Source organism: Lepus europaeus, chromosome 6, assembly GCF_033115175.1.
Source record: "Lepus europaeus isolate LE1 chromosome 6, mLepTim1.pri, whole genome shotgun sequence".
In the NCBI taxonomy this organism is placed as follows: domain Eukaryota; kingdom Metazoa; phylum Chordata; class Mammalia; order Lagomorpha; family Leporidae; genus Lepus; species Lepus europaeus.
The window spans coordinates 12,673,440-12,685,498 of record NC_084832.1 but is presented as its reverse complement, the minus strand read 5'-3'; the positions used below and the strand labels follow the sequence as shown (position 1 = coordinate 12,685,498).

At 41.8% G+C, this 12,059-nt stretch overlaps 1 protein-coding gene across 1 annotated transcript in view; it reads left to right on the top strand.

Moving 5' to 3' along the window:
• The window catches only part of PCCA (propionyl-CoA carboxylase subunit alpha), a 433,859-nt gene that overhangs the window by 34,536 nt on the left and 387,264 nt on the right, over positions 1–12,059 (top strand). The gene's annotated exons all lie outside the window — the stretch shown is intronic.

Sequence of the window (12,059 nt, the reverse complement as noted above, 5' to 3'; positions counted from 1 at the left end):
AATGAGAAAACTGGCACTTTCCTGTTTCTGTACTGGTTAACTCTAAGGTATTTGTCCATTACAAACTCCTCTTGAGTACATTCCTAGGAAGGAATTGCTCAGTCATGGGTAGATGATGTTTGGCAACCATTTTCTATCTTGAGAGTAAGCATATTTTAGACTCTGCTGGCCACTGTAGTCTCTGTTGCATATTTTTTCCCAATTCTTTTTTTTTTTTTTTTTTTTGACAGGCAGAGTGGACAGTGAGAGAGAGAGACAGAGAGAAAGGTCTTCCTTGGCTGTTGGTTCACCCTTCAATGGCTGCCGCGGCTGGCACGCTGTGGCCTGCGCACCGTGCTGATCTGAAGCCAGGAGCCAGGTGCTTCTCCTGGTCTCCCATGCGGGTGCAGGGCCCAAGCACTTGGGCCATCCTCCACTGCACTCCCGGGCCACAGCAGAGAGCTGGCTTGGAAGAGGGGCAACCGGGACAGAATCCGGCGCCCCGTCCGGGACTAGAACCCGGTGTGCCGGCGCCGCTAGGCGGAGCATTAGCCTGTTGAGCCACGGCGCTGGCTTTCCCAATTCTCTAAAAATGTAAAATCATTTTTTTTAAAAAAAGATGTCTCAGGTGGCACTGCGGCTCACTAGGCTAATCCTCCGCCTGCGGCACCAGCATCCCGGGTTCTAGTCTCAGTCGGGGCGCCAGATTCTGTCCCGGTTGCCCCTCTTCTAGTCCAGCTCTCTGCTGTGGCCCGGGAAGGCAGTGGAGGATGGCCCAAGTGCTTGGGCCCTGCACCTGCATGGGAGACCAGGAGAAGCACCTGGCTCCTGCCTTTGGATCAGCGCGGTGCACCGACCGCAGCGGCCATTGGAGGGTGAACCAACGGCAAAAAGGAAGACCTTTCTCTCTGTCTCTCTCTCTCTCTCACTGTCCACTCTGCCTGTCCAAAAAAAAAAAAAAGAAAAAAAAGAAAAAAAAAAGATGTCTCCACCTAGCTGCTTAAAACAATTTAATCATTTATTTGAAAGACTGAGATGGGGAGGGAGAGAGTAAAGGAAGTCTGTTGTTTCACCCCTAACCCCAAATGCCTGTAATAGTTGGGGCTGGGCAGGGTCAAAGTCAGGAATTTAGAACTCACTTTAGGTCTCCTACTTCAGTGCCAGGGACCCAAGTACTTGAGCCATCAGCTGCTCCCAGGTATGCATTAGCAGGAAGCTGGATCAGAAGTGGAGTCATGACTTGAACCGAGGCACTTTGACATGGGACGTGGGCATCCCTGGTGACAACCTAGCTGCAGCACTAAGCACCTGTCCCTAAAACTACTGTTGAGGGCTGTACAAAAACAGCCCTTGGAGGCTGTGATGGTGGCATGCTGGATTAAGCAGCTGCCTGGGGATGCAGGCATTCTGTATTAGAGATTTATTTATTTATTTGAAAGGAAGAGTTACAGAGAGGCAGAGGCAGGCAGAGACAGAGACAGAGACAGAGAGAGAGAGAGAGAGAGAAAATCTTCCATCTGCTGGTTCACTCCTCAACGGCCAGAGTTGGGCTGATAGGAAGCTAAGCCACAGCGCCAGCCCCTTCTTTGTAACAGTTTTTGTTTTGGGGCCAGTGCTGTGGCGTAGTGGGTAAAGCCGCCTCCTGCAGTGCTGGCATCCCATATGGGCACTGGTTCCAGTCCCAGCTGCTCCACTTCTGATCAAGCTCCCACTTATGGCCTGGGAAAGCAGTAGAAGATGGCCCAAGTCCTTGCGCCCCTGCACTTAAGTCGGAGACCCAAGAGAAGCTCCTGGCTCCTGGCTTTGGATCGGCCCAGCTCTGGCTGTTGTGGCCATTTGGGGAGTGAACTTTCTCTCTGCCTCTGCCTCTCTGTAGCTCTGCCTTTCTAATAAATAAATCTTAAAGTTTTTGTTTTAAAGTCTATTTTGCCTGATAAAAGTATCAGGCAGGGGCAGGTTTGTTTCCCAGCTAAGATAATAAAGATAATGTTTTCATCAGGGACAAGGCTGGGCAGGTTTTTTGCAGGCCTTTATTACACAATGCTGGTCCCTGCTCCACTTCCGATTAGCTCCCTGCTAATACTCCTGGAAAAGCGGAGGAAGATGGCTCAAGTCCTTGGACCCCTGCCACCCATGTGAGAGATTCTGATGGAGTTCCAGACTCCTGGCTTCTTCCTGGCCCATCCCTGGCTGTTGTGGCCATTTGGAGAGTGAACCAAGATGGGCGATCTCTTTCTCTATCTGTCCCTTTGTCTCTGTCACTCTGCCTTTCAAATAAATAAATCTTAAATTAAAAAAAATAAAATAAAAACAGTTTTGTATCACATTTGACCTGGTTTGGTATTGCAGTATTATGCTAACTCTTGAAATAAATAAATGCATATTAACTTTATGAGAAACTGCCAAGCGGTTTTCCCTTATTACAGTCCCGTCAGTAGTGTCTGGGAGTTGAGGTTGCTTTGTGTCCTTGCCAACCCTTGGTGTTATCAGTCCTTTAGATGTCCGCTGTTCTAGTGGCTTTGAAGTGTTATCTCATTGCGCTTTTAATTTAATTTCCCTGATGAATATTGATGTTGAGTACCTTTTCATGTATTGGCATTCATTTGTATTATTTTCTTAAGTGTTTATTCAGCTATAATTGAAAAATTTAGAGGAGTAATGCAGTGAATACTAGTATGTCCTTCATCTAGATTGGCCCCCAATTCTAAATATTTTGTTACTTTGCTTTGTATCTGTATCCTCATAGATAATTGCGTTTTTTTTTCTTTTTTTGCTGAAGAATTTGAAAGTTAGATATTGTAGCATTTTTTTTAAAAAAATATTTATTTATTTGAAAGTCAGAGTTACACAGAAAGAGAAGGAGAGGCAGAGAGAGAGAGAGGTCTTCTATCCGCTGGTTCACTCCCCAAATGGCCATAATGGCCAGAGCTGGGCCGATCTGAAGCCAAGAGCCAGGAGCTTCTTCCAGGTCTCCGTGTGGGTGCAGGGGCCCAGGAACTTGGGTCATATTCTACTGCCTTCCCAGGCCATAGAAGAGAGCTATATAGGAAATGGAGCAGCCGGGATTTGAACCGGTGCCCATATGGCATGTTGGCACTACAGGCTGTGGCTTTATCTGCTAAGCCACAGCACTGGCCCCGTAGCATTTTATTTTTATATTGTAACTTTTTACCCCTAAGTATTTTAACATCTACCTCTGAGGGATAAGGATATTTTCCTACCTAACTATAATAATTATCAAACTAAAGAAAATTACAAGTTATCCTGTAATAGTTTTTTTTCTTTAAAAATTATTTATGCGAAAGAGTGATAGAGAAGGAGAAATCTTTTATCTGCTGGTTCACTCCCTAAATGGCCACAGCAGTTGGGGCTAGGCCAGGCTGAAGCCAGGAGCCAGGAACAACAACCAGGTCTCCTATTTGGGTGGCAGGGACCCAACTACTTGGCCCATCTCTTTCCCTGCTTCCCCCGACACATCAGCAGGAAGCTGGCTGGGGAGCAGAGGAGCAGGGACTCAAACTGCAGTCTGATATGGGATGGATGCCAACATTTTAAGTGGCTTAACCCACTGTGTCACAATGCTGGTCCCTGTAGTATTTTCTAGTATACATATCACATTGAATTGTCTCCAGATGTCTGTATTACAATATTTTCTTTGGTCCACAGTACAAAGTGCATGAATTACTTTTGATAATTATTCCCTTTTAGTCTTTTAATCTAAAACAGTGTTCCTACCTTCCCTTTTTTTGCTTTCATCATGTTGATGTTTTGAGGGATCTAAGCCAATTGGATGATATTCTGGATTTCTCTGATTATTTCCTCATGAACAGATTCTGGTTAAATGTTTTTGACAAGACTTCTCTGTAAGTGATGCTATTTCTTATTGTATCATACCAAGAGGTTCATAATGTTGGCTGTTCTGTTTGTTAGGTTTGATCATTTGGTTTTTACCAAGCCTTTCCATAACGGTACTTATTAAGTATTTTGTTGGGTGAATCTTTGAGTTTATGTAAATGTTTTGTCTCTCACTAACCTCTAATTGAATGTATTTGTACTGACAAAGATTGCTTGACTCAGTTGTTTGGTTGCATTTTTCTTTGCTGTCTATTGTAAAATCTGTTGGTATTTTCCTTTTGGAGTCTGCCTGTTTTATATTGTCTTTTTTCTTTTCTTTTTTTAAAATAAAAATTTATTTATTTATTTGAAAGTAAGAATTACACAGAGAGAGAAGGAAAGGCAGAGAGAGAGGTCTTTCATCCGCTGGTTCACTCCCCAATTGGCCGCAACGGATGGAGCTGTGCCAATCTAAAACCAAGAGCCAGGTGTTTCTTCCAGGACTTCCACATGGTTGCAAGGGCCCAAAGACTTGAACCGTCTTCTACTGCTTTCCCAGGCCATAGCAGAGAGCTGGATTGGAAGAGGAGCATCCGGGACTAGAACTTGGGCCCATATGGGATGTCAGGGCTTCAGACTGGGGCTTTAACCCATTGTACCACAGTGCCAACCCCTGTTTTTACTTTTTAAAATTTATATAAAAGGAACAAATTCAAGTATTTCATATATACAGTTTTAAGAGCATAGTGATACTTCCCACCCTACTCTGTCTCCCACCCTTCCCTCTCTCCTTCCTTAGAAAACACAATTTTAAAAAATTCAACTTTGTAGACATAAAAGAAATGATGTAACTGTATTGAATTTTTTAAAAAAAGATTTATTCATTTATTTGAGAGTCAGGGTTACAAGGAGAGAGAGAGAGAGGAAGAGACAGATCTTCCATCTACTGGTTCACTTCCCAAATGGCTGCAATAGCTGGAGCTGGGCTGATCAGAAGCCAGGAGCCAGAAGCTTCTTCTGGGTCTCCCAGGCCAGCAGCAGAGAGCTGGATTGGAAGAGGGGCAGCTGGGATGCTCTTGCCACAGGTGGAGGCTTAACCTGATATGGCTCCAACTGTATTGGATTTAAAATGAAAATTTTAGGACTTACCTGAGGACTTTATGTTTTTGTGTAGGGAAATACTTTAAATACTAGTTAAATTATTCTGTACCTTTTCCTATTAAATCCTAATAAGTATAACGACATAATTTGGGGAGAAATTGACAGAGCATAAATATGCAAGAATAGCCTAGAAAATTCTGAGGAAAATTGACAAGGGGAGTAGCCTAACATTGAAATACATTATGAAGTGCAGATAATGAGGATCCCACTATGAAACGTTGGAACTAGGAAAGGTAGATCTGTGGAATAAACTAAATTTTCAGTGAGGACTGATGTGAGGGAATTTCTTGACTTGACAAAAGGACTTATGTTGAGTTAGAAAGTAGGAGAGGTGCATCCTGTTGTTGTTTGCTTGCCATTTAGTGTGATTTTAAGTGATTTACTTTGATAGTAGAGAAGATGCAAAATACAGGGAATGAGGACCCTTACTGGCCCTTATGACTGGGAGTTATTAAATGGACAAGTGGGTTCTACTGCATTAGCTGGGTGAGCAGGGGTAGCAAAGAAGTTGAGAATTGGAAGAGACTGCTGTTCTTGTGCTTCTCAAAGTGCACATCAGATACCATTTGATCACTCACGTTTCATGTGAAAAGACTAGTATGCTTTATGACTAAAAATGCCAAACTATTAAACTATTATTACATTTTATTAAACCATTAAAGTTAGGGTTTTGATTTTTTTTTTTTTTTTTTAGGTGAGATAACTGATAACTTCAGGTTAAAAGAAAAAGGCAGAGGATCATTATTTCAAATGAGGAAAATGATTTTGTATTTCACTTTTATATTTTCTTTTTTTCTCTTTAATTTTATTTATTTGCAAGGCAGAGAGACACACAGGGAGACACTGACACAGAGAGCTCTCCTGTTCACTAATTTAGACCTCAAATGCTTGCAACAAGCTGGGGCTGGGCCGTACTGAAGCGAGGGCCAGGAATTCAATCCAGGTTTGCATGTGGGTGCTAAGGACCCAACTCTACCTCAGCCATCACCTGTTGTCTCCCGGGGTACCTGCAGCAGGATGTGGAACCTGAAGCAGAGCTGGGGCTGAACCCAGGCACTTTTCTACGGGAGAGCGGCTCCTCAAGCAGCGTCCCAACTGCTGTGCCACATGCTTACCTCTGTGTTTTCCATCTTTACTCCTAGGTCAAGTTTGTCAATATTTTGTTGCTTTGTCTGTGTACAGTCATGTTGGATTTAAGTGAGAAATGTCTGATATTTTCTGTGTTGAAGCAAGAACTTATAATCAGGGAAGTATTCCATGTGACTCGCATCTTCCCCAGGCAGCCTGCTGTTTAAAGTATGATTCCTGGTGTGTATTGTAGTCTGAGTCTCAGGATTTCATAATGAGATTGAGTGGGGTTTCCTGTGAACACTCTGGGTTGATTGACAGTAAGGTGAGGGCAATCATCACTTTTCATGCCCACCCTTGATACTATTTCCCTGCTGTCTGGGGAGGGACCGAGGACAAACAGGACTTGGTGATGTCTAAGTAATTAGTGTATGTTGGTTCCAGCTGAACAAACTGGAGGGTAATGATCAGGTAAATGGAGATAGAATACATTAATGTTGTCTAAAGGGAAAGTGACCCACGTTTTATGGAGTTGTTGAAATACCCCTGTTTGACATCGTTTTTGTTTGTATGTGTGCATATTATAAATGTGCATCTTGATATAGAGTGCATGTTTATATGTTAGCTTATCTACAGTTTTATCCTAGATATACTTAGGGATTAAAGTAACTTAAATGTAAAACCCTCAGACATTATCTTTTTCCTATTTATGTGATTTCAAGATACTTTCTGGTCTTTCTCTATTGGGGAAGGAGTTAAAATTCTTAAACATTTTTAAAAATTCACAAAATCTGTTAATGGGCTTGTTTGCAGTTGAAATATGATCACTGGTCTTCAGATAGGAGCAAATGACTATGGTCATGTTTGGGAAATTTTTCTGGGGATGTTAACTGAAAAATATCAAGTGGCCTTTTTTTGTGTTGTGTGTGTGTATTTGAGATGGTATATTTAAATAACATTTTCTTAAATTGCCTTTTACTAGGAAAAGAGGTCTTAGGTCTATAGTGGCTCCTAATTCCCAGTTGATCTTCACTAAGTCAGATACATTTCTGGACATTTAGATTGCAATACAAAAATCTGTAGGATTTTCAGTTTATTCTTGGAAAAAACATTTATAATTATCATCTTCCAGTATTAATTTTCCTTATGGACAAGGAAAACGGATGAATAGTGGTGGTAATATTGCCTTTAATGGGAAGGAAGGAATTGTTTTCTTTAATGTGGTTTTGGATCTAAGAGGCTTGGTAATTAGGCAATCAAAAGGTTTTTAAATGTTACACTTGCTTCCGAATTTGCTGTTGCTCACTTTTCTCATAAAACTTAGCCTTCAGTAACCTTTTTAGATTAAGAATACACTGTATCTACCTGTGCAGATTTTAAACAATGGACTTTCAGTGAAAATCTAATCTGGAGAAGAAAGCATCTGAGGTCTTTAGACATTTCTTTTTCTTCGTTTTTGCTTTCTCTGTCTTTGGAAAAACTTATTTTGCAGAAATATTATACCATATAAATTTTAAATGGTTTGATTATCTTTGACTAGACTAAATTACCTTCTCCTCATTTTTGGGTAAAATGGAATAGGATAGGATTCCTGGTAGGAATTTGTTCACATTAATATGGCTCATCAGGGACATTATGTCTAATTGGAGATCCTGCAGAATAGTAGCAGGAGGTTGAAGAGAATTATTTAGCATTAGCAATGGCTCGTCTGGGAGTTGTGCACTAATCAAGGCGTTGGAGTGTTAGCGGTGGGGATGATGGGAATTATGACGATTATGACATATAAGGATGTCTGTGTGCGAACTGGACAGGCAATGAGTTAATCAAGAAGTATATTAAATGGCTCCCATGCTGATTCATTATTATCTACCATAGTGCCTGTCAGGTTGTGTATTTAAAAAATACAATTATTGCTGAATTCAATGTGTGTGTGAGCAGAATTCAGCCATCATTCTTTGCTTTTCAATAAAATAACCTCAAATTACCTTAAACATATAAAAGTAGAAAGTTGTATTAACTGTGCTGACTATGATTTGTTTTTGAAAGTCCAGTATCTCTCTCTTTTTAACACTTTAGAGCAAACCTTTAATTTCACATTCATTTTAAAATTTGCCCTATCTTATATTCAATATGAAAACTCTTAGGCTTATTTACTACTGCATAAATACTTTATTTTGGGTTCAAAATAAAATTTAAATGTCCTTTTTTATTTAAGGTGAGAACATCCAGCATTTCAAAAAGAAATTTAAAAGTTAACACGTGAAGTTATGGACAAATGAAAGCCTTCCTCTTCCCCACCATCAAAATGCTTTAAAACCAGGGGGTGGGGCTGAAAGTCTCCTTTGCTGTAGTGGGTGGTCTCTTTGTGTCAGGTAGACCCATTCTGTGCCCAGCATGGTTAGAGCCATCTGTCATGAAGCTATCAGTTAGAAATGCTAGAAATGTACTTATTTTGGGGGAAATAGAACTAATAAATTGAATTCCTTTAAAAAAATAAGTTGAAATGCAGCATAAATCCATGAACAAACTGGATTATATCTGTAGACCAATTTACAGAGTTACTGTACAGGTGAACAGAGTTTATTTTTTTATTGTAAGCACTGCTAAATTTAATAAAAGTTTCTACTGAACTGTGGCATTCATGTATTAACGTAATTAAAGCAACATTATGGGTGATACTAAAGTGTTAACCTGTGGGAGGTTGTTACTGAAATCCATTATCTGGAGTCAGGGTTAGTGGTCAGCAGCATCAGAAGATTGCTTGCAACCAAGACCCTCCCTTGGGTGCTATGAGCTCAGCAGGTCGAATCCTCAAAAACCAGCATATCTTCTTAAAAGACTGATAGTTTGAGCCCCCTGGAGTTAAAGGTGAGCCAGTCATCCCAGTCAGGAAGGTCTACAACTTTATTTAGCAGTTGGGCAAGAATTGCGTTTGAGCCTGAAATAAAGGAATTATACCAGTGTCTTCATGTGTAAGTTACTATATTCATGGATGTTTGTATACCTTGCTATTTAATAATAACATTGTAACTTTTAATCTGTAGAAAGTTTTCCTTTATACCTTGGAAGAGGCTATGGCCTTCTGATTTTTTTTTTTTTTAAGATTTATTTATTGATTTGAAAGATAGAGTTACAGGGAGGCAGAGAGAGTGAGGTCTTCCATCCGCTGGTTCACTCCCCAAATGGCTGCAACAGCCGGAGCTGGGTCTATTCAAAGCCAGGAGCCAAAAGCTTCTTCTGGGTCATCCTTGCAGGTGCATTGGCCCAAAGACTTGGGCCATCTTCCACTGCTTTCTCAGGCCATAGCCGGGAGCTGGATTGGACGTGGAGCAGCCAAGACTTGAACCGGCGCCCATATGGGATGCCAGTGCTGCAGACTGGGGCTTTACCTACTATGTCACAGCACCTGCCTCCTGAATTTTTTGTTAATAATTAGAACTTTGTGTTTTACTTATACCAGAGTTTTAATTTAAGAACAAAAATAGTGAAATATCAGGGTATCCTTGATTTTGTTTACTTAAACAATTCTGGTGAATTTAATCAGCATAGTTTTTTGTTCTAGTATTATTTATTTGAAAGGGAGAGTTACAGCAGCAGAGAGAGAGAGTGAGAGAGAGAGAGCTAGAGAGAGCACTTCCATCCTCTGATTCACCCCCGAGATGGCCACAAAGGCCAGTGCTTGGCCTGGCCAAAGCCAAGAACTTCCTCTGGGTCTCCCACGTGGGTGCAGGAGCCCAAGTGCTTGAGCCTTCTTCTGTTGCTTCCCAGGCACATTAGCAGGAGCTGGATAGGAAATGGAGCAGCCAGGAGTCAAACTGGCACCCAGCACTGCAGGGGGTATGGTTTTACCTGCTATCCCACAACATTGGCTACAAATTCTTTTTTGAAAAGATTTATTTATTTGAGAAGCAGAGTTACAGAGAGGGAAAAAGAGGTCTTCCATCTGCTGGTTCATTCCCCAAATGGCTGTAATGCTCAGAGATAGGAGTCAGGAGCTTCTTCTGAGTCTCCCACGTGAGTGCAGGAGCCCAAGCACTTGGGCCATCTTCCGCTCTTTCCCAGGCCATCAGCAGGGAGCTGGATCATAATTGGAGCATCTGGGACTCGAACCTGCTCCCCTATATGATGCTGTCACTGCAGTGGGTGGCTTTATTGCCTACACCACAGTGCCAGAGACCCGAGACCCTGAGACCTTTTTTAAAACTTCCTTTGCTAGTGAATCTTCTCTATTTGATCCTAATAGGATTTTGCCAACGAATGAAGGTGTGGTAGTAGAAGAAAGGCCTCCCCCAAAGCTGTCCAGTTTGTTATCTCTGGAACCTTTGGAAATGACCTTATGTGTGACAGAGATTTGGCAGATGTGACTGAGTTCAGGATCTTGAAAGTTGGTGATAATCTAGTGGCCTGACACAGTCACAGGATCCTCATAAGAAGAAAGCAGCCAGGTCAGAGTGGTGCCAGGTGTAAGTAAGGAGGCAAGAAGCTGGAGTGATGCGCAAAAGGGGCCTTGAGCCCCAGGCTGCAGGGGCCTCCCGAAGCTAGCCAGGGCAAGGCAACAGAGTCTCCTCCCACAGCTTCTAGAAGGATTTGGCCTCCTTACACCTTGATTTTTAACGCTGTGAAACTTGTTGCTGAGCTTTGCCCTCCAAAACTGTAAGATGATATGCTTGTGTTCTTTTAAGCTACTGATGTTGTGGTCATTAGTTATAGCAGTGACTGGAAATGAGTACAGAGGGATGGTTACACATCATCAATGTGTCAGTTATATTAGCATATCAAAGGGAAAAAAAATCTATGGGCATCTCAATAGATGGAGATAAATCTCAATGAATTTACATTCTCATTCATGAAGAGGAACTAAAGGATTAGGGAGTGTTTGTCAGAATGGTTCCTAAAATTAATTTCATATGGAGCACTTTGTCCGGGGTGAACTACTATTCAGACACTGACTTTTGGGTTGTTTGCTTAGTATCAGATTTCTTAATGTACATTGGCTTTTTACCTGAAGGTTTGAAATGAATGCTCATCTAACCTTCCCTCCTTCTTCCCTTATCTGTAGTCTTTACCCTGCCTTTTCCTTCTTGTTCTTCTCTGTCTTTCCTGATCCCCCTCAACCCTCACACCCCACCTTGCCCCTGGCCACGATTCCTACCCCTTCACTGGCTCTCTGACCAGCCTTGTGTTGCTGTTCCTGGCATTTTGGATTCCTAATGGATAGCCAGTTCTGATGATGATGGCTTGGACCTATGACAAGTTAGTCACAGAAACCGGTTCACATTTTGATCCTGAAGCTGTTTGCAGCCTCCCTGGGTCTAGAAGCTATAACCCAATGTGTGCTGGACTCCTCCTCCGGACTGGAGCAGCTCCACCTTAGCCTGGTTTTAACTAGTGACCCTGGCTGTCTTCCCAGTCTCCTGCACAACATGCTTAACCATTTGCACTTTGTATTTGGCACTTCCAGCTTCTGGAGGAACCAGCATGTAGTTAGCCTTGTTCATTTTTACACATTTGTCTTGGATTTCAAGTTTGTGAAATGTTTACCATTTATTTCTGCCTGCCTGTCTTTCTCGTTTTCTTTTCTAGATTTTATTGTCATGGCTGTACATTTGAAGCAGAAAAAAACTTTTGCAGTATTAACTTATTATGCCATACTTTCTAGTCCTAAATTTACTATGAAGACCCAATACAAGTGCCAGATCTCAAAATTGTATTTTTGCTCAGTTCCAAGCATCAATTTTCTAAGTAATGCACTTGATATTTCACTTGCTTGTCATGGGATCCATTACAGGTTGGATTGGGATTTAATCTGTGTGTGAGCCCCACTCAGCATGTCTAGGCATTGTTTTGCTAGCTCTAGATCTCTAGCTGTCACCAGTCCTTGATTTGACCTGGTACCCTTTCCTCTGCTGATGGTAAAATGGTTGCTATAAAGGTGGAGAAGCAAAGGGACAAGTCCAGTAGGCACCTTTCAATAAGACATAGGCCACATGTACATGGCGATAGTGGATTTATATCGG